Raw genomic sequence first — 22,943 nt, forward strand, 5'->3', positions numbered from 1 at the left:
TACTATTTTATCACACCTAGTTACAAAACCCTGGTCAAACATGAGTTCTTCCTTTATTTTGCTGAAAGAAAGAATATCGCCAGAAAGTTTCCTCTCTTCAGGCCACCCGTGCTTCAGAAAATCCACTACATTGGATAAAGAAACATCCTTAGACATGGCATCACGCCAATTCGACTCAGAGATAACACTGGACGTGGTATTGCATCTGGAATCATTTACATCATCAACAGTTAAAACTACATCCACATCGCAAATGGAGTCCGTGGCAACTAAGGAAACACAAGGCAATCTGGACATACAGTCGGCATGGACGTTTAAACGACCAGGGACATATTCCACCACACATTGAAACTCTTGTAACTTAGCAGCCAGGCGTGCCAAACGTGCAGTCAAAGTGCGACCACCGCCAGCGGTCAACATGCTTATCAAGGGTTTGTGGTCTGTACGCAAACGGAATCTTGTTCCCCAAATAAATTGCCTGAAGTGTTCAACAGCCCAGGTACACGCCAACAGTTCCTTCTCTATAGTGGAATAGTTAAATTCTGCCCCACGAAGGGTACGGGAAGCATAGGAGACCACATATTCCTCACCTTGACACTTTTGCATCAACACAGAACCAAGTCCCACGTTGCTTGCGTCCACACACACAATGCACTCTCTACCCGGGAGGCAAGTTCTCTAACTCCTTAAGGCCTGCGCCGCCTAAGCAATTCTTTAATAGGGCTAATTTTCTTTTAGCTGAGCAACCATCCTCCTCTACTACATCCACGTATGCCAGGAATGTGGGATACCACAGGTCCCATTCTACCTTAGGGTCCCCAGCAGTGGGTAAAAAATGAGAAGGAGCAGCAATGTTATTAGACATTTCTAGTAATAAAGAGGAAACCTGCAGGAAAGAAAGCAGTTAACACTGGAGAGCAAGAAAATTATGCAATGTAGGTAACTTAGTCAAACATTTGAGTGCACACTGAAAATAATAAATTAATAAAATAAACGTAGTCACCGTGGTCAACTTCGTTTCTTGAGAATTGCGACAAAGGTAATTACCATAGTCAATAGTGTTTCTTGGAAGAGATTCCTTCAGGCATTAAAATGAGAAGAAAAAGGAAAAAGAAATAATAATCCAGCAGTTCAATAAATGTAGATGTAGATTGTATAGTTTCTAATGAAGGAAATGTTGGTTTTCTCAACCAGCATGTGCGAGGCTGAAAGCACACGATGTGATGTAGAAACGAAATAATTGTCTAAAATGGTCGCTGTGCGACGCTTTGACCTTTGCGTAATTGATGCGTGAGGTAGCACGTTCAGCGCGTCATGTCGAATGTTGACACAGAGCAGACGCGGAGGAGGAGAAGTCAGCGCGAACCTGCAGCTCCAAGCGAAGGCTGAGACACAGAGAAGCACACGCGGCAGAATGTTGACTCGCGTTTAAAAATAAACAGGTCAGCGCCTTAACTCCTTCCTTTTACGATAACCCCGAACACAATGAGAAAAAAAAAATAATAATATTAACGCAGGTTAACGCAGGTTAGCGAAATTGTCATGGTCAGGGGAAGCAATGAATAAACACAGCAATAGGACGGGAAACACGTAGTTGTGCACTGCCGCGGGTGCGATCAAAGCACTTGATAAATTGCTGCCGCTGGTGCCATCATCTTACACGCAAACAGGAAGGAACAGAAGTAAAAGAGAAATACCTTTGAAAAACGTGTGAACGCTGGTCCTTGGTTTCTTCTTTTTTTTTTATATTATAAAGAGGAAAGAAAAAAAAATTGTACTTCTTGCATTAGGCAGAGGGTGGGTCCTTCTTCATCCCGGTCGTCGCCAGTTTGTGAAGTAATCTGATACACAGGTTGCAGAGGAAGTACTTTATTCAGAACCACAGGACACAGCTTGTACAACCACTTGTAGATAAGGCTCAGCAGATCTGGTCAACCACCACTCAGAGAATGTAGAATGCACATGACAAGCATAACCATTCTAAGAAGGCAGTAGCACACTGTTAAAGGGATACTACAATTGGGAGTGACTGAACCATGCTCACAGCCGGTGGCTCGGTTTAGAGAGGCATTGAAATGGTGAGGTTCAAGGTGGGCAACACAGTGAACCCCAGAGAAAGTGGGGTTGAGTGAGAGAGGAGACAAAGGCCCTACTGAAGGTGGTGCAGATTCGGACCTGCGAGAGCATACAGCGACGATACTGGCAGAAATAATAGAGACACAGACTGCCCTGGAGTCTAAGATTGATGAGGCGGGCCAATATGTGTGACTGTTGAGGGTGGACCACTGCAAATTGGCGGAGAGGGTGAAGGAGGCAGAATCCCCCCTCACCTATCTGAAACCAGCTTCAACAGAGGAGGGAGAGTGGGTCGAGGCATTAGAAAGGTTGGTGGCAGCTTTGGAGAGTAAATTGGATGATGCTGAGAGACGTTCGTGCCACAACAATGTGTGGTTGGTTGGAGTCTTAGAGAAAGCAGTGGTCCCCTTCATGGAGCTGTTTCTTGAGAATTGGATCTCCTCAGTGGTGCTGGAGGGAAAAATCTCTAAATGGTTCACAGTGGAACGGGAACCATTCCACCGTGGGTTGCTACAACGGGCAATCGTGGCATGGTTGCTAAATTTCAGGGACAACATCCTGCTCATGGCATGGAAACATAGGGCATGGCCACTAGAGAGAGATAGCGTGAACATATACCATGATTACACAACAGCAGTAAAAAAAAACTGTAGGAATCCTTTTTAGGGATTAAAATTACCCTCCATCATCTGCAAATTCAGTACGCCCTTTTCTTTTTAGCGAAACTCAGTATTATCGACTGGGGAGCCTTCCACTTCTTCACAACAGTGGCGGAGACTTGGGCCTGACTGGAGGTCCGGGGGTACCTGATGCCAGGCGAGAGTGAGGTGGCCTGGAAAGGAGAGTGACAGTAACCTCACCAGCGCCGAAGAACATGCCCGTCATCCACCCCTCCAAAGCACCAGGTAAAAACTAAAAGGGCAAGAGTGATGGCTGCCATGCAACAGAGACAGACCCTAGAGGTGGTCAGCTGGTGGGAGTCCTTGGTTACACTGATGACAGCAGACAAGATCATTTGATGGAGGCCCTGAGACATAACCTATTGAGAGACAGAGAGTATGGCTGTGCAGGTTGGGGGAAACAAGTGAGGTGGTATGTGGAGGCTCCTATACAGATCCGCAGGTCGTCCAAGCCACACATTGCCTTCAATTACTGTTGTGTGAGTTTATCGTGTTAAATGTTAATCTAGTTAGGATAACAGACACCTCAGCAGTTGGGGAAGCAGGTAGTTTAAAGCCTGCAGCACAAGAGTGTAGGAAGGGGAAGTTTCTATAGGAGGTTGAGGTGGGAAGGGAACAGCTTGACGTCCACAGAAAGGTCTACCGCCGAGAGGAAATCAATAGAGAAGGGCAATTTCTGAAGACAGGTAATGGCTGATCCCAAGACACTAAATTAGTGAGGGGCTCCCCCTAAATGTTCAGTCATGGAATATTAATGGCCTATGGGGAACAGTGACCAATTGCCTAGCTAGGCACAATCCAGATGTGATTTTGTTGCAAGAAACAACTGCAGGTTCTTCAGTTGGGCTGCTATGGGCTCCTGGCCCAGGCAGGCTTTTCCAGTCGATCGAGGGGAGTGGGTGTATTGATGCGGAAATCGCTGTCCCTGAAGGTGACCAAAACATGGATGGACCCCAAAGGATGCTATGCGCTGACAGGTTGCTTGAATGGCATGGAGTTGGTGGTCGCTCCCTGGTATCTACCACCAGGACTGCAAGGTGAATGGTTGGCAAAGCTTGGAGATTGGATAAGAAATACCCCAGATGCCCTGCTATTGGTGGGGGGAGACCTTAATCTCACTCATAAGGGAATCAAGATCGAACTGACTAGTTCTGGGATCTCCAAATAAAGGATACAGATTGAAAGATCTTTTGGATGCAACTGGAATGGCCGACTTGTAGAGAGCCCATAATAGCCAAAGATGACAGTACTCCTATGGGATGCACCTCCACACCAGTCAGGTAGAACCACAGTCATTGTGTTAACTCTCTTCAGCCTATTCTACTCTGAATGTACTGACTCCACAACATTGGGCCCCATTTACGAAAAGTGTTGCATCGCTGGTTGAAAACAGGGGTGCAACACTTTTCATTGTGCCCTTTTTGCAACACCATGGATTTCACTGCACCGCTTCTACAAGGCTTTTTTGTGTGAGAACGCCCACCCTGCATACATTATACCTGATGCAGGTATAATGTAGTGCAGGCATTTACAAAGGGATGTATCTGCCTAAATGAGTCACTTTGTAAATAGGGTGCAGTATGGCGCATTGATTACGCCGCCGCAGCATCACAAAAAGTGACACAACAATGACGTAAGTCCTTCATAAACAAGGGCCACAGTATTTATTTCATTTCTTTATTTGAGAGTTTTAGAAGCGTTGGCCAGGCCCGAAGGTATCGGAGCGCTTTACAACATTAGTAGTGAGGAAATCACACAATATAACAGTAGAGTGCACATTGGCTCGAGACGAATCAAAAGTCTCAGAGCGCTGTACAACAATGTTAGCAAGGAAATCACATAATATAGCAGTTATATGCACATTGACTCATGACGAGAACCTTTCTGGGAGGGAGGATAGGAGAATGAGTCGGGAGATGGGTGAGGTAGAAGTCATAAAGGCGAAGTGGTTGTGTGCTGCAGTGGACAGGATTCTGCGATTAGGCGGCAGCTATCCATTCGGGAGAGATCGGTTGAGGAATAGGTCTTTGAGCTGCCTTTTGAATTTTTCAAAGGAGGTGGTAGTCCTGATATGGACTGGGATGGAGTTCCAGATTTTGGGTGCATTTCCTGAGAAGGATCAAGATGAAGTTTTTTGTTTGCAAGTTTTCTGAGGGATGAGGAGTAGAGTGTTGGTACTCCTGAGGTCCTTGTCTGACAACCCTTCTTGAGTTTGGAGGTCAGGTAGGCGGGTTTCCCAGTGTGCAGAGCTTTGTGTGTGAGACAGGCAGTTCTGAAGTTGGCACGCATTTCTATTGGTTCATCTCTACCACCTGATGAAGGCTTGTCATATCTAGAAGATATATATTTTCCATCCCAAAAGAGAATTTAAGGAATCAAAATGGTTGTTGTGTGTTTAGCTGTTGAAGTTTTGAATATGTATTATTTATTTTGCTTTTAAAGCACATCAGTCATTCCAAGGGCGTTCATCTGAATTTCAAACTAGACTGTTTCTTTCTTTCATGATCCTGAACCAAATTTTGGGTGTTACAGACTGTGCCTCAGCCTTAGCTAATCTTTAGATAGATTGACCTATCAGTGACCTTTAAATTTCACAAACCATGGTATAAATTCACTGTCACCAATGGATGTCTCAGTTTTCATGGAATGATGTGACATTCACTATGGGATGATGTCACTAGACACCATGTTTACCAACGACTTTGGGAAGATGTCAGAGCTCCAATGGGATATTGTTGGAAAACAAGGCAGCATCTGTGAGGCCTGCACAAATAACATGACTACATTTGTCCTTCACTGGGAACCATACACCCCATTGTAGCGCCTGACTCTCAGAGGGTAGTGTTGCAGAGCAGTCTGAGGCTTACTCAAGGGAGGTGGTGTGGGCTAGTAATCACCATTTGCAGGTGCACAGAAATAACACTCAATAATTGATTGTCCAGTCTGTACTTTGCTTTATAAAAGTAAGAGTACATTTATTAAACACACACTACTCAATACTATGAACCAATTTACAAATATACATAAGCTGTTGGAATTACTTTGTGACTTTGCATAACATCTCCACCCCTCCTTCAGGGGGGGTGGGGTCTAGTACCACCTCTCCCATGTATGCACATCATCTTGCCCCCATGCAGTTAGTTCCACATAACCTGAAGTGAGGACCCTGCACACTGGCACCATCCCAGTGGCAACCCACCCCTTTATTTCGATAAGCATTTAAAATAGGTAGCCTGCCTTGGTGACACACAACAATGACTGAGAATTTCCTATTGACCATAAAGTACGCACCTCTACATCTTAAGGGATAGCAGTCTGGGTTCTTCTTTCTTTAGCTCTACCAAAGATCCATTGGAGGGCCTTTGATATTGTTACGAGGAATGATAATGACTTATGGGCCAGTTGTAGGAGTTACGTTTCTACTAATATTATAAAGGTTGGTGTGGGACATATGGTAATAAAGGACCCAAATAAATGTTGGCGACTGGGTTATAGTGAAGAAACCTAGGAAAGTTTGCAAGGGGGAGTAACATTGTTCTGAACCTGTGCCAATTGTGAAGGATACTTGTACTACACTTTAATTAGTAGTATTCAGTTCTAAACCTTACATGCCAACAGACCCGATTCAGGCAGGAGACTGCCAATTTTAGCAGCCAGAAATGGCTTTATTTTAGCTGTCTCCAGCCTGAAATCACCCCTACTTCGATAGAAGAAAATGGGGAAAATGCATTCTCCTGTTTTTTTGAAAATTCTCCCACTTGTGTGGCCTACAATGTTGGCCTGTATGCTAAACGGGAGTACACAATAGGAAAGGAACTGATTATATTGCTTGGGAATGGAATTCCAATGGTAAAAAAAAGTATACTAATACTGATTTGCTGCAAACACAATTTCCAAATTAAATGTCATGCAATATCAGTGATAAAACACCGGATGTGGAAACAACATTTTCTACTTCTTCTGACTTTGAACCAAATGTAAAGGTGCCTAACTAATGAAATGACATGTATAATGATAGTGGTCCTAATGTATCTTCAGATCCTATTTTCAAGTGTAACACGGTTTTGCCTCCTGCTACGTCCAAAGATTAGGTTCTGTATTAACTTTGTTCATTTTATTATCATTTGTATTATTAAAAAAAAGAAAAAGGCAGAAGTTGTGTTGTGATGCATTCACAATGGTTTGTTTTCTTTTGAAACTTGTGTCATTGCCTTCTTTACTTTCGGATTCGAACGAGCGAAGCATTCCCTTGTGGATTCCTGGCTGGACTGCAGCAATTCAGAAAGGATGCTGCTTTTCGTTACCTGGGCTTTCAGACGGTTGCTGTATATTATTCTTCAATAAATTCATCGTTTGAAGATGCTATGACTCCTGGCGTTTTATCGACTGTCCCCGTTTCAAAGACACCCAGCATGTGACAGACTGTCACTGCCAACTCCCCTCACCTGCACCCCCAGCAAAGCCCAGCGCAAACTGGGAAGCACGTACAGACTTCACCTAAGCATAGCAGCAAGAATACATGTTTAAGTATCACTTTAGAATGACAGTACTCATCATCGAGGGTGCCAGCACCCTCGCGTGCTGCCACAGGAGTTGGCTCAGCATTTCTGGTCTTCCTGCTCCGTCGGGCAGATGTGCAGATCTTCTTCTGCGTCCGCCTGGGGGCATTTTCACGGGGAGCTAGACGGCACTCCCCGACTTTGCTTCGGGCCCGGTGATGGGGTCCTGGGCCCCTCGAGACCCCGCCGCGTAGGGCGCGATGACGCTCCCCACCCACCAGCTCCTCACCTTCTTCGGGCACGGGGATGGGGTCCTGGGCCCCTTGCAATCATATTGTCATGGTGGCGCCACGGCGCTCCGCCTCCTCTTCACGGGGAGCGCGACAGCGTTCCCGGTTTTGCTTCGGGGATCTCTTCGCCTCCGCTGTTGCCGGGGGCCATGGTGGGCTCCTGGCCACCCATCTTGGGGGTCACTTCACCGGGATTACGAGTACGAGCTTGTGAATTGGTCAGGCGAAGACCTCTCCTGGATGGAGAACCAATTTTAAAGCAGAAGACCGATATTTTACCCTTTGTGGGTTGGGATTATTACCACATAAGAAAAGAAAATACCAAAGATTGTAGAGCCTTGAGAAAGTCGCAGGACGATTTCCCAGCGTATGCGACGAAACACGCGTCGGCTGAAGAGAAACTATAATAAGAAAGTAAGAAAAACAAGAAACTCAAAACACTGTGTGCGATTGTGCATTTTCCTGACTGGCACCGTTTCACCTAACTCAATACCACTGTCCATTCAAAGCTCTATCTCCCTGGAATCATTCCCCTAGTTGTCAGGGGCATGAGCAATTTACCTGAGCATTGCACCTCTGTGTCTCTATGGCATAGGACCATATTCTTCAATGAAAGCTTCACTTTTATCATCCGACATGAAGGCTCTTTTATAACTAAAAATTACAATTCCTCATTTAACATACGCTCCCTCTGGAGAATCGTATCTCTGCGTTCAATTGGACAGACTTTGGAGCTCACAACGGTTAGAAAAATTGAGGACCACTTTTTTAATCCGAGTGCTATTAAAACGTGTCTATAGCAGGCCTATTATCTCCGAACTTCTGAAACAGGACTCTGACTGTTTCCCTGATCATTACTTTATTGCAACCCTGATATCCAGTGCTTCACTCTAACCAACGTGACTGTGGGATTATGTCTTCCCATCCTATTTATTAGATGGGAAGACATAATCCCACGTTGTGCGGTGAACTCTGCTCTGTTCGTGGAGTATGCAGAGTTTTCCGCACTCCGCGCAGCCCGCAGAGTTCCCAAAAATGAGCTGGGAAAATCCAAAGCTAAACCACCTCCCAGAGAGATTTCTCAACGTGTGCGGTGGTGGATGGTCATGACCGCTACTATTGAGAAACCATCCATTCGCGTTGATGAAGCTGCTCGAGTAGAAAACAGACACGAGCAACAGAAAGAAGCAGCCACTTGCGGAACTATGCACAGTGGAGTTTTCTGGCCACTTTGCAAGCTCCATCCTGGCCTACTCATAAACCAATTTGGGATGCTAGCGTGTTTAGCTACAACATCCTGGTGTCATGTTACCAATTTGAGTATTTTACTAATCCTCATGCACAACACTAAGCACTTGCCTTCTATGACACCTGCAACTATACACCTTTCTGTCTCTATGGAAATCCACAACCTCTTCTTTGTCATCTTACCCCTTTGGACAGCTTCACACTTAAGATACAGACCAAAGTTCCTGCACTGTGTTGCCTCATGGGCGTGAAGGGTATCTGTACTGTACAAGATGTTATGCTTAAACATACTTTAACACTTTTCTTGCACTGTATGTGTGCTTTACAGTACAGCACACATGCAATGTGTGAAAAATTAGGAGAAATAAAAACATTACTCCTTGTTTGCACCTATCTCAATGTGCCATTATTTTCTTGTTCAGAGTCCTGTGTACCATTTTTAGTAGATAGATTCCCAGCAAAAACCATGGGATATAATGTGGGAATTCCCATGAACCTGCCATGAGATGCGCACTTGACACAAAGTAATGCAAAGTTGAGCACAGCACTATTTGTGTTACTTTAAGCGCTACTTTCCAGCACAAACTATTGATAAATCAGGTCCCAGCAGTGAACATTGACTGCTTGGCTACACTACTCTTCAAGAGCCAAGAACCATTTAAGAGTGTTTTTATGCAATGAGCAGTCCATCTGTACCCAAGGACTTTGGACGCTAGGGGGCAATGCCATGGGAAAAAGTCTTAAACACCAAAGAATCAGGTCTACGTACCCATGATGCGATGAGGCCATGGCACCAAGGAATTATATCACTCCACATAGTGGCACTGTTACACACCAAATAGGAGGAAGTCACAATCAAGAATCAGATTGCAGGGGCGGAGCTTGGTCGAGACCAGAATGGCTGCCTGGGTCTCGAGCCCTACAGCACTGACCAATAATCCTACATTTATCCGCCCACCTACCACTTTAAAATGACTGTCGGGTCGTTCTTTTGTCACCGGAACGCTACCACACAGCAACAAGCAGGCCCCGACCTCTCGCAAACTCTTCGGCCCGAAGATACAACAGTACACAGGGAGCGGAACACAGGGCCACTAATTCCCATACTGGAGGGGAGAGTGGGGCAGAGCTGCGTTCCTGTATGTGCGGCGCAGGGCTGCAGACACGGACCGACTTTCTGTGCCCCGGGAGTCCGGCTCTCGCGGAAATCCACGCGGACCTGCTGAGCCGCTGCCGGTGCTGAAGAGTGTTCTGGGCTGGAGTACTGGTCAACCGTCACAGCGCAAGCGCTGTGTGACTCGACAGCAGAGGCGGAGTGGGCGCCACCAGCGCGCGGAATGCCGCCGACGATGCGATACACTGCACTAAGGTGAGCGACTGCGGAGGAAATAAGCAGCAGGGACACAGGACGATACAGGCACGGGAAGTGGATCGGCGGAGCGTGCACTGAGAAGATAGAAAGCTCGAACTGAGTGGGGCCGCCATTTTATTTGCAACTAAGAGGGCCGCGAGCTACAGAGATCAATAGACAAAACCGAGCCCACGCCCTGTGGCATAACAGCGCTGTGAGAGCCAAGGCTGGCAGTAGGGAGCTTACTTGCACTGTGCTGGGGGGCACAATCACGGAGACAACTGACCCCCAGGGACGCCGCCCGGCAGTGTTGGGCTCGGTCGTGATGAGGTGACTACTGAAAGGGGAGCACACAACCGCGGCCCTACAACTGCTGTTGATGCAGTCATTCCTAGCAGTCATAAACACACTTGTTCAAACTATATGCAGAGTGAAGCGGCCAGAATATAGTGCAGAGCCAGGAGGCAACTGCAAGTGAGCACTTGGAGACCCAGGAAGCGCCTGTGGGCGACATAGCATGGTGGGACGGATACTGGCGCTGAGGCAGCACGGGGGCTGGAAGTGCCACAGGCAACAACAGAAGACGCTCCTTGCAGTGGAAATATTTTAAGAGCTAATGCAGGGTGCTAATCTCCGGCTAGAAGATTGAGACGTTATAGTCTGACACCTATGTAGGGGTCCACGGCCCGGCCGCTATCCGCTCACCGCCAGAGAGGAAGCTGGTGATAGCCCCAGTAGAACGGCCCCACCTAAGAGAAGGCGATGGGCAGAACGGAAGTTTTCCTTTGAGAAAAATGCTCTAAATCGCATGAAGCTGCATCAGAGGAGGCTAATAGGGCTCCAACCCCCATGGAGGATGACCCGGACATCCGGAGTATGCTGCTGTCAAAGGAAATGGGATTGCAGAGTGGCATCTCCTCCCTTGGCACAAAACTCAACGCCCTGTCATACCGGATGGATAGAATGGGGAGAGGCTGGACAAACATGCGGAGAGGTTAGATATGCCCGAACGGCGGCTCACGGAGGTGGATGAGGCACAGACTACACTGGACTCAGGCCACAAACAGCTCAGGAGGATTATGCCCTTTTGCAAGACAAAACAGAAGACTTAGAAGCCCGCTCGACACGCTGCAATCTACGAATCATGGGCCTGCCGGAGACGACACAAACTGGCAACATGGAACTCTTCATGGAGAAGTTATTGGTGGATCTTCTGGGAGCAGAGGTGTTCTCGAATATGTTTGTTTTGGAGAGAGCGCATCGTTCCTTAGGGCCCGCCTGCAGCCGGGAGCCCTGCCGCATCCAATTATAGCAAAACTGTTAAACTACCGAGACAGAGACGCTGCTCTACGTTCCGCAAGGGACAAGCAACAGCTGACATACGAAGGGTCAACATATTTCACTCTATCCGGATTTCACCGCCCGAGTACAGGAGGCACGTCGACAGTTTGTACCCATGAAAAAACAGCTGCGTTAGCTAGGTCTGGACTATTCTATGCTATATCCGGCCAAACTACGGGTGAACAAACAAGGATGCTCGCACATCTTTACAGATCCAAAGGCTCTGCAGAAGGCGCTTAAAGACTGGTCCAGGGAACAGCAAAAGAGCCCGGAAGGCAACTTCCAGACGAGGCGGCTGGAGGATCGCTTGATGACCCGGACTGAGACTCGCTTGGTTGAACGCCACCAATAAGTATCATGAGGGTTGTGAGGGGAGCGGAAGAAGGGAAATGTGCTATGAATGTATATATTGCTGTACCGGGGCGGCCACTTATTTATCCTCCTCCATACATTAATCTATTCAGTGGCTAACCACTAATGTCTAATATACTGATGTTGGAGGGCAATTCAGGGATCCTGGTTTCAGCCACAGCATCAGCCACAGAAACCGCCCATTGGGACGCAAGACACTAGCATGGAAATATCGCTAGGTTGCGGTACGGTACCCTGGCAGGCACTGCCGTGACATGCTATATAGTGGAGGTGGTGACGCTAACAGTCGGTGTGTAGAGGTCGGGACAGGAGAAAGCTAGCATTTGGCTTATAGCTGTATACAGAGTGACCTCTGCCCACAAGTGACAAACACCACCACTGTTGACTAAGTTTGGGGAGGGAGGGGGGAGGAGTGAGTGGTCCCTATAGGGGATGCTGCGCGACCGAGTTGTGGGTAGTCTGCTGTGGGTGGGGCGAGGGAGGGCAGGGTAGGGACAATGTTGTGTTTGAAGTTGGAGAGGTCAGCCAAATTGTTGTATGATGTACAATATATATATCAGCCACAGGACGCAGGTCACAATGAGACGCTCGAAAGACAGGATGGCAATGATTAGTGGGGCTGCTGCTACGAGACCTATAGATTCCCTCAGGGCGCTGTCGTGGAACGTGAGGGGCCTAAACGACCAACGCAAACTCCGCAAAGTGTTGCACTATCTCACTAGGCATAATAGTGAAGTTGCTTTACTTCAGGAGACACATCTTCCACTGCATAGCCCAATGATGTTCTCCAGGGGCCTAGTGGGCAATATTAACGCTGCAGGTTTCACAACTCACGCAAGGGGAATAAGGACATGGGTGAACCCCAAATCTGACTACACGATATGACCGCTGGCAGCGGACACAGGTGGCTGGTTTGTGATCTCCAAATGCCAGGGAAGGGGGCTGGATCTGCTTATAGTTAACGTATATGGCCCTAACTATGATTGCCCGGAGTTCTTTGCCACATTGGCTAATACGGTGAACGGGTGCGGGACGACATAAATAATTTGGGGCGGTAACTTCAACCTGATTAGGAACCCGGAATTGGACAGATCAGGGGGCCCGATACGAAGGCCGGCGATGGTGGTCAGAGCTATAGAAAGAGTCATGATTAGCGAGGACCTTACCGATGTATGGAGGGAGCTTCATCCACAAGAAGGAGGTTTCACACACTACTCTGCTTACTATAACCTACACAAACGCATTGACTACTGGCTGGCGTTGAGGACCCTCGTGTCTCGGATTCGCGCTTGTCAGGTACTGCCGCTCACTCTGTCGGATAACTCACCACTCTTGTTGGTCTTGTCCACTCCTAAGAAAACAATCCCACCATTTACATGGCTATTCCCCCCTTATTCGTTGTTGGACCCTCTCTTCAAAGAAGCGGTGGCGGAGGCCATAGATACATTTTTTGCTATTAATATTGGATCAGTGGACCGCTCTCAGATAGTGTGGGAAGCATTCAAGTGTACATTAGGGGGGTGGGCATGACTAAACACTCGGGGGTTCTTTGCTCCATACAACAGAGGTTGGCGATTTTGGAGAGCAAACTGGGAGAATTGGAGACTAGTCAGCTATCCGGGGAAAGAGGCGAGGTCACAGATACAATGAAGGAATTATTAGCGGAGTACCAGGACGCGGCGGATAGCGAAGTAAAACATTTGTGTAAATATGCCACAGCGCGTACATACGGCAAAGGAGATAGGCCGGGATCTGTATAGGCGCATATGTTGAAAGTCAAATGCAGTAAAACTCTGATTACCAAAATCCGATCGCCAGAGGGAGACTTGCTAACGGAAGACATCGCGAACAGGTTCAAACAATATTATTCGGACCTGTATGCCTCTCGTTCATCGGATATGGATGGGAAAATACTAGATTACCGGGAACGAATTAAGTTAGCCTTCTTATCAAACACGCACAGAGAGTTCCTTATGCTCCCCATTGAAAAAAACGAAATAATTGAGGCACTGGCGGGAATGAGGGCGAACAGTGCCCCAGGGACAAAAGGTCTCACTGTGAATTTCTATAAGACCTACATAGACCTATAGCTCCCTCACATTTCAGTGCTATTTGATGATCTGTGGGTAGTGGGACAGATGCCACAATCGAGGAGGGGGGGAACGATTTTAGTAGCTATCCCTAAACTAGGTAAGCCCCCGGAGGAATGTGGTTCTTACCGACCACTTTCTTTGCTAAACATGGACACCAAGCTCTTAGCGAAAATCTTGGCTAACCAACTGGCCCCATTGACCCCGGACCTTGTGGCTCCGGAACAGGCGGAATTTGTGCCTGGTAGAAACCTCACTTATAACCTGCGTACAGTATTTGGTACAATGCACCATGTCCGACAAGACACGAAAGCTATTGCGGTCTTCTTGGATATGGATGAAGCTTTCGAATCGGTGGAGTGGCCCTTTATGCAACATGTGTTGACCAGAACGGGACTAGGCCCCGCCTTTTTGCAAATGATAGGGGTATTATACAACGCCCCCTCAGCGCGCATCCGGCAGGGGAACCTAGTTACTGGCGCCATATCTATCTCCAGGGGAACCAGGCAGGGCTGCCCCTTGTTACCGACGCTATATGCATTGATCGCTGAGCCCTTGGCATGTGCACTTAGGGAATATCACGGCCATAGAGGGGTCAGATTCCCTAACTACGAAAATGTGGTATCTTCATACGCGGATGATACCCTGTTGTATGCGAGGGACCCTGAAAACAACCTTTCCCCAGTCCTCAGACAGGTGGTACACTTTGGAGCACTTTCCGGGTTAAAGGTCAACTGGACTAAATCCATAGCCTTCCCGCTCACCCCGGCCACAGCGCAATTCGAGATGGAGTACCCACTGCTGTGGACCGATGACTCGGTTAGGTACCTTGGCATTAGATTGCACACTGACTCGGAAATCATTTTCCGTGAGAACCATGGGACTGCCGTAGCTAAACTAGAGGATGACGTCGAAACTTGGATAGGACTGCCACTGTCAATAATTGGTAGGGTCTCCATCATGAGGATGATGGTGCTGCCCAGGTTCCTGTTCTTGTTTATAAACATACCGATAGTGCTACCTCGCTCCTTCTTTGCCAGACCTAATAAATCACTGATAAGATTGGCTTGGGCGGGCACGCAGGCGCGGGTGCAATGGCGAGCACTCACGCTGCCATACCACCTGGGGAGACTGGGTGCACCCGATCTTGAGCTATATTACAGAGCTATTGAAAGAACAAGGGAACCCACTAGATAAGCAAGGACCAAGGTTATCAGTATCAAAAAGCAACAACGCTCCTTAGAAAGGGAAATACAATGTCAAATGATAATAGGCCACAATATGCACTATAATGAAAGGAGAAGTCCAGCCAGACCTCAAATTTAATCGATAAGAAGATGAAAATTATATCAAGAGACATAAATACAGTGGGACACAGTCCTGTATCCAACAAGGCTAGACAAAAAATAAACAATGTACAAGGGTAAGGAGTTTCTCAGGCAATTAACATATTATGAACAGCTACAGAATTGGTAAAATTGATTTAGCTTGACTCATGTAGAAAAAACTAAATTATGCCACATAATAGTGAACTCATGTTTAGACTACATTGACTGTCGACGGCGTGTCGATCCTATCTAAGTCAAGGATCATCATCAGGACAACCAGTGTATTGCCTTCATAGAAAGCCTAGACTAGCGACCAGGTGGTGGCTTCTAACGTCAGCAATAATTAGACGCGGTCAAGGATCAGAATAGTCACGTACAGGCACCTTGTGGGCACTGTGATAATTAACACAGCATGCTGACTGTAGCCGGTCCGCTGCGGAAAGTTATGGTGTGTCCAGACCGGGAACACCAATTCCGTCAAGATAAGGGGGAATGGAGAATGGTGAAGGCCTGTAATACGGCACCCAAAAAGTTCCGATTGAAATTTTTAAGGACGTCAGGAGATGCACATCCGAAATCCGGGACGAGTAAAGGGGTTGAAGGAATTGGTGAAAGCCTACAATGAGGCACCAGGAGGTTCAAATGAAACTCTCACAACCGCCTGGAGGGCCCAATTGTGACTATTCTGATCCTTGACCGCGTCTAATTATTGCTGATGTTAGAAGCCACCACCTGGTCGCTAATATTACAGAGCGGCGCAGGGTGCGCAAGCACACAGTTGGATCCATGGAGCAGACAACATACCATACCTCAGACTCGAAAAGCTCTTTGTTGACCCTCTCCCCCTCCCGGACGTTATTTTTGAGCCAACAGAATGCAGAACAGGAATTCTGGACTCTCTCAACTCGACACGACATGCATGGCACAGCCTGTTACAACAGCAAGCGGGGGCACTATTATACTCCTTAGAAATGCCAATAGATTGGGTGGTCTGGCTGACTCCCTGCAGTGATAGGTGTTTTGTACGAGCGCCACAAGCGCTGGGTATTCACACAGCAGGAGACCTGTTTTCAGAAGGTGTCGCTAAAACCTGGGACGAAGCCACGGCCAATACAGAAGCACACACTCTGCTTCAACACTTCCAGTTCCATAGAGTGCATAGAGTGTTGTCTCAACAATTAGGGGATGACTTGAACGAACCCCCTGAGGTACAAGAACTATCTTATCTCATTAAAACTAAATCTCCCCATAAACTCGTCTCCAACATATACAAATTGGCAATGTCCCATAGAGCTAATCAGTACTCAAGGGCCCGGCTGGCCTGGCAGCGCGATCTGGACATGACAGTAGACGATGCCATGTAGTCTTATTGCTGCACTAACGCTAAACGCATATCACTGCACGTAAAACACAGACTGATACAATAAAAATATATATTTAGGGTGTACTACCCGCCAGAGAGAAGGCAAAGGTATGGATTGAGAGAGGATGCTGCATGTGACAGATGTTTTTCCCCGGTGGCAGATTTCATGCATTTAGCGTGGGGTTGTCCGGGGATGTTTCAGTACTGGGAAAAGGTATTCCATGAGATAAGCACCATAGTAGAGTTGGAGGTCGCTCCTTACCCGGCGGTGATGTTGCTGGGCTACTCTTAAACACTGTCGAAGGCAGCTCGCAAACTGGTGGACTTGGGGCTACTGATGGCAAAACGTAGAGTGGCAATGTGCTGGTTGAGGGGACCCTTGCCTACAGTGTCACAGTGGTCACACAATGTCCTTAATTGTTGCACACAATCAGAGAACTTCAATGAACTACTCCCACCACGGAGCAGGCCGAAAAACATCTGGGGGCTATATACCACATCCCTGAAAGGTAAAGGAGAGGGTCCAACTGAGGGGACAGTATCAGGGGCAGAAGCAGGAGCTAATACCCCAGTATCATAGAGGACAGTGCTACTCTGCGGATTTGGACGCACACTAAATACACGGAAAATTGTTGGGCCCCGACTAATAGATGGGACTGAAGAATAGCGTAGAAGTTAGTGGATATAGCCGATGATTAGCGGGAGCGGATGGGACGGATAAGCAATCGGACAAGGGTCTCAAGGTCGAGATTTCACGCAAGTGGTAAGAGTCCTGACAGCGGCAGGTTAGGCTGACACCTCTTTGTTTGTTTGTTATAAATTTGGGGAATTGTCTGGGATTACTGAAGCGCAGCAGATATGCTTTGGACATTAACGAAAAGCGCAACCCTTGAGAACGACGCTGCCCGGCCTCCGGGATGTGGGCTATGAAGCTGTGTGAAGTGCCTGATGTATATACGCTCTGGTGGCCCCAGGGTTGTAGGCAAACTGATGTGTACGTCGGTGATACCTTGCACAATACATTTGTTTAAAAAAAATATATCAGATTGCATCTCATATGTGATGAGGTCACAGGAGAGGTCACATGGGTTGAGGTCTTTATCATATATTTCATTGTCGCCATGTGATGAGGCCACATTTGAGAATGCAATTAATTCGATGCCTCTGACATATCACAGCCCTATGTTATCAGATTACATATACAATGGGATGAAGAACATTCTCCAGAGGAACATTCTATATTTTCTCTGTATAAGACCAATTTCTAAGGCCACCCTTTCCTTGGGTACTGAGACATGTCCTGTAAATCACCAAATCTCAATCAATAATTTACAAGGTATTAGGGCTATTGGTCAGAATTATTGCATAGAACATTATGTAGTGTGGAAGTAGCTACAGAAGGTGTAGTGCGGCGTACCCAAGCTTAGGATGCGTTCTGGCTGAAGGTACTGAGCACCTGTGGATGCGTGAAGTTGCACAGTAAGGACAGACATAGCTGCGATATAGAAATAGTTTATTGAGATTGAGATATAGGACCATGGTGGTTGTGGATGTTGTGAAGGCTAATCAAGGGTCTAGTAGATGTTGGTGGGTGGACATTGTCAGATTATATAGATCTGCAGCAGGTGGGACAGGATGGTTAGCTTTGGCTAAGTAGGTTCGTGACCTGTAGACCAGATAGGGTAGAGGATATATGAGGGAGAGGCAGACTGATTAATAAAACAATGTCCTGATTGGAATGTGGGATAGAGCGGTGGCTGGACGTGGCAGCCATACGTGGAAAAGGTATATCGGTAATTGGGTAGGAGAGGCCGCTAGCTGTTACCATGGCTTGAGTAATGGTGGATGGAGGCTTCGAGGACTGGTTTAGTGATGACTTGGCAGGTGGAAAAAAAGGTGGCTGCGCATGATTACGGCATATTGAAAAGAGAGGCTTGTGGAAGTGGAGATGAGAGGTAGGAGCTCAGTGATGGAATGGAATGATGATAGGTGAGGTTTGTGGCAAATGGTATTGTCTTGTCCATGAGGACCGTCGAAGAGTGGTAGGTGGAGGACGGAGGGCAGCATGAAATAGGATAAAGAGATGCTGGAGCTGGGAAGGAAACCAAAGCTGAAGTAGATAGGTGGATGGTAATAGCAGTGATATGTGGAATAGAGGAACTGGAGGATGGTGGGTGTGGCTGTGGTGTTTGGAAGAGGGTGTAGTTAAGGTGGTCCCAAAACGTAATGACAGAGCGTGGTTTGGTCATGTTATATGAAAGGGGGCGCGTCAGGGTGTGGGGTAGATGTGATGGCTGACGTAAAAATTGTCTGGCCTGCTCATTGGTGATATATGCTTAGAATGCTATTGAGAACCAACCACTGGGTTGGTTTTGAATCAAAGATTGTGTTCATATCTGGCCTGTTTTTGCATCTGTTTGAGAAAGAAGCTGTGGTGTCTCGGTTTAAAAAATGAACTAGGAAGACACAGCATGTAGGTTCTATAGATTTAATGTATGCCAAACGAGCCACCGCTCCCCTCATATTCGCTATGCTACTAACAAGCATATCTAAATACAACAGAAGCATTTATGATAGTAGTGCTGTGCACAGAAACATTAGATTAGTGATCACATTTAGTCACAGGGGATGCTACATGACTGATGAGAACGTATCACCTTAGCTGCTTTGGAACGTCCAGCTCCAGTGCTGAACGTTCCATTGCGGAGGTGCAGTTGGAACGTCCAACGGCCGATGGCAGCACTCCCGAGGTAGTGGTGCCGTCGGCCCCTGGTATAGGCGCAGCGCTTAAGAGGTTAATAAAATAGCTGCAGCATTATCCGTGTTTACTTATTAACATTATAGCACAACGGCCAGTATGTAGCAGCAAGGGGGTCAGGAGCTGCAATCTGATGTCTCTTTTGGGGATGAAGAGAGAATTAAAGTGTCATGTAATGGGGGACGACACAGAGGTGGAAATGGAGGAGGCAGGGAAGTGGACTATCTCAGCTCTGGATTGTGCTCAAAGGAAAGAAGATCTGCCCAGTGCCTCCTGGCTCAGACTTTGGTGTAGAAATGGGGTGCTAAAGAACAAAGCAGAACATCTTTTTTCATTATATTCACAAAATATTAGGAAATGTAAAAACAATTACTTTCAAAAGGTGGAATGAGCCTAATGAATCGGTTCATCGTAGGTCATGTTGGATTGTTTTCTATTTCTACTGTTACCCAAATGAGAAGAATCTTCAGAAGTTAGACTGAGACAACATGCTAATGAAAGAAGAAAAGGTAAGTAAAAGAAGCATTGGAGAGAACAAAATGTTTGACAGGAGGTGAGCCTTGTCAGCCTGAAAGTCCTGAAAAATAATAGCAGAAAGGGAGCAGAAATGAAGAAGGGGGAAGTACAACACAGGCTGCAATTTTTGGAGGTGGAAGAAAGGTATATTGGCCTAATAAAATACACATACACTGTAAAAAAAAAGAGGGAGTACCGAGACAGGTATACAAGTGAGAAGCAGCGAAAATGGAAAAAAACAAAAATCACCATTCCAAAAGCAAAAAACAGTATAGGGGTTTAAAGGAGGGACATTAGAAGTCAGTGGATGACGAGAAATAGCTTTAACCCTGTTGAATTTCTTTGTCTTCCCCGTGAATGGGTTTCATTGTGTTGGGTTTGTCAGCTTGATGAATACAATGCATAATGAACAATGTGAGGAGTCAAATTTGGCATGTCAAAAATCTCCTTATATGCCTTTAGAATCTGAAAGAGTTGATTGACAAAAGGAAAAATTATCAGTCTGTGCTTTACAGAGCTAATTGGCTGAAGGACTCTCTGAAATGGTACCTGCAGATAAACTCGATAAAGAAAGACAAGACGTTTCTGTAGAGAATTAAAAACATGGCTGTTCTCTAAATGAAACAAGACAAAACTCAGGTAGTGGAAGAATCTGCAAGCGCCTTGAGACCTAACAGTGATCTGTACGCTATACAAGACTTTCTGACTTTGACTTTGACAAGACGTGAATTTGTACTGTACTACAGTGGTTCTTAACCTCTGGGCCGGAAACCACTGGGGGTCTGCTATATGTACTGAGGGGGGTCTGTGACTGCTTAGAAAATGAAATAGTATTAACAGATTAATACATTCATAAATTTAAAGAAGCAAAATGTACAGTACATTTTTTTTAAATGTGAAGGAAATTATAATTAGAGGCTAAAAAGGTAGTTGGTATCCTCACATTGGTTCGTGGGAACAGTGCAAGTCCATCAAACTGAATATTGTACGAACAATAGGTGACCTCTATTGAATTTAGATTAGAAAATTGCCAACATTCCCATTAAAAATGTGCACATTGTTTTTAGGTCTCGCCTACGCAGCACACATGTGCTGCACTGGAAAAGACCTTTAGCCATCGATTCAGTTTGGCTGCCAAAAACGTGCACGCATTGCATTGCCTTCAATGGTGACGCGTGCACGTTTGGCGATTCCCTTGCGGGAGCAAGCTTTGACATATGGTTCCTGCTTGCTCCTGCAAGGGAATCCAGCGCAGGCCCCCTACTCTCTTCCCCTCCCCCTGCTGCCTCTTCCTCTATTTGTCAGCGCAAGGCGCACACTTGTCTTTTTTGGATCCATTTCACATGGAAGCAGCTAAATGAAAGAAGGAAAGAGATGTTGAGAACTGTTTCTTCAAGTCATGGTTTTCAGTAAGTGAGGAGCAAGACAGAAAGAGAGGGAATAATAGGAAGAGAGGGGTGGGGGCAGCTGCCAGCACAGAAAAGAAGAGGACATTGTCCGTGTCTTCGCTGGGCAGTAATGAAGAGACAGCGTCCTTTTCCTTCTCTGCCCGTCCCGAAAGTCCACGAAAGCAAACCGAGTATTTTTGCTCTGGATACTGTAGTCAGCAAACAGAGTGCCTCCATCCACTGAGTAATGATATGAAATACTCCTCTGGGCTGTAACTACTAAATTATCCAGAGAGAGAGATGGTAAAATGGGCACCAACACCCTCAGAGCCGGCCTGGTCAGAAGCCTGGAAAATTCACGGCTTGATGTCCAATTGCGAATTTATAGCAGCAGCAAAGGCATTTTGCCAGACTTCCGATGCAGACACAGGCAAGGAAAACAGTAACAGCTGTGTTGTACCACTTGTCAGGTCTCTAGATGTTGTGAGAGTTGTGAACTAGTATCAAACTCAATGGTCCTCATGCTGACCTCGGAAGGACGAAAGGGCTCACAGGGATTAGAACCTTTCACATTCAGGTGACACATAGATCTCTATGATGTCTTCATCAGTACACAAAGCTGTTGCGCTATCTTAAAGTGGAAAGTGTGCACGTTGAAATGTTTACTGTAATAAAACTGGTGTGCAGGGCATGGAGGCAGTCTTTTCATCAATGGATGCTTTTTCTCTTTTTATTTTTGCAATGTGGGTGCTTTATGATTGGCTTTATTGCCTATGGATGCGCAGAACACTCATGATTTAAAGCACAAATCAATGGATGGTAACATATGGGTGGAATAGTATATTCTCATCCAATTGTTCCTGTGTTTTTGCAGCCTTATTTAGAAACCGAAATATTATTTAATGTTTAACATTTTATACATTTTATATTTCATCCAAGTCACAATAATTTACTAAGAAAACAAGAAGAACCATTTAGCGTTTTCGTACTACATCTATATGCAAGGAGTAAACTGAAAGCCAGGATCTGGTCACATGGGTGCACAAATACGTAACTGTATTTGATAACGTTTCCAATTTTTTTGTGAAATATTTGTATTGATCTCTTTCCCAGTTTCTGCGGTTTTTTCTGGGACTAGACTCTGGCACATGAAGAGCCTATCATGGAATGCACAGTGTCCAAACCAATAAGCGCCCAAGGAACATCTTAATCCTTGCTTGGTTTATAAACATGCATTTGCAATGCAATAGGTCTCGCATTTACGCGAGTTTGAGCTATTGACATTGCAAATAACAATGTCTTTTATTTTTATTTTCTTTTTTAAAACATAAATAAAAGGCATTATCATTTACAATGCCAATAGCTTAAACTTGGGTAAATGCGAGACCTATTGCAAGTTTTTTTACAATACTGATGTTGTTTCAAAGGCATAACATCTGGTGGCCAGAATGTTTAAACAATTTGCTATTTCTAGGCCTGCTCCTTTCTTTTTCAGCTCCTGTGTGGGATTTGCTGCTGGATTTTAAAGCCTTTAAACCTTTAACCACAGTGGATTTAATATTTCTATCATATAAGGTTCTGTTCTTGGTGGCTATCACCTCTACTTGAATGTTTGGGGAACTGTCTCCTTTACTATGTCATCA

The sequence above is a fragment of the Lissotriton vulgaris genome, chromosome 12 (assembly GCF_964263255.1).
Source record: "Lissotriton vulgaris chromosome 12, aLisVul1.2, whole genome shotgun sequence".
In the NCBI taxonomy this organism is placed as follows: Eukaryota; Metazoa; Chordata; class Amphibia; order Caudata; family Salamandridae; genus Lissotriton; species Lissotriton vulgaris.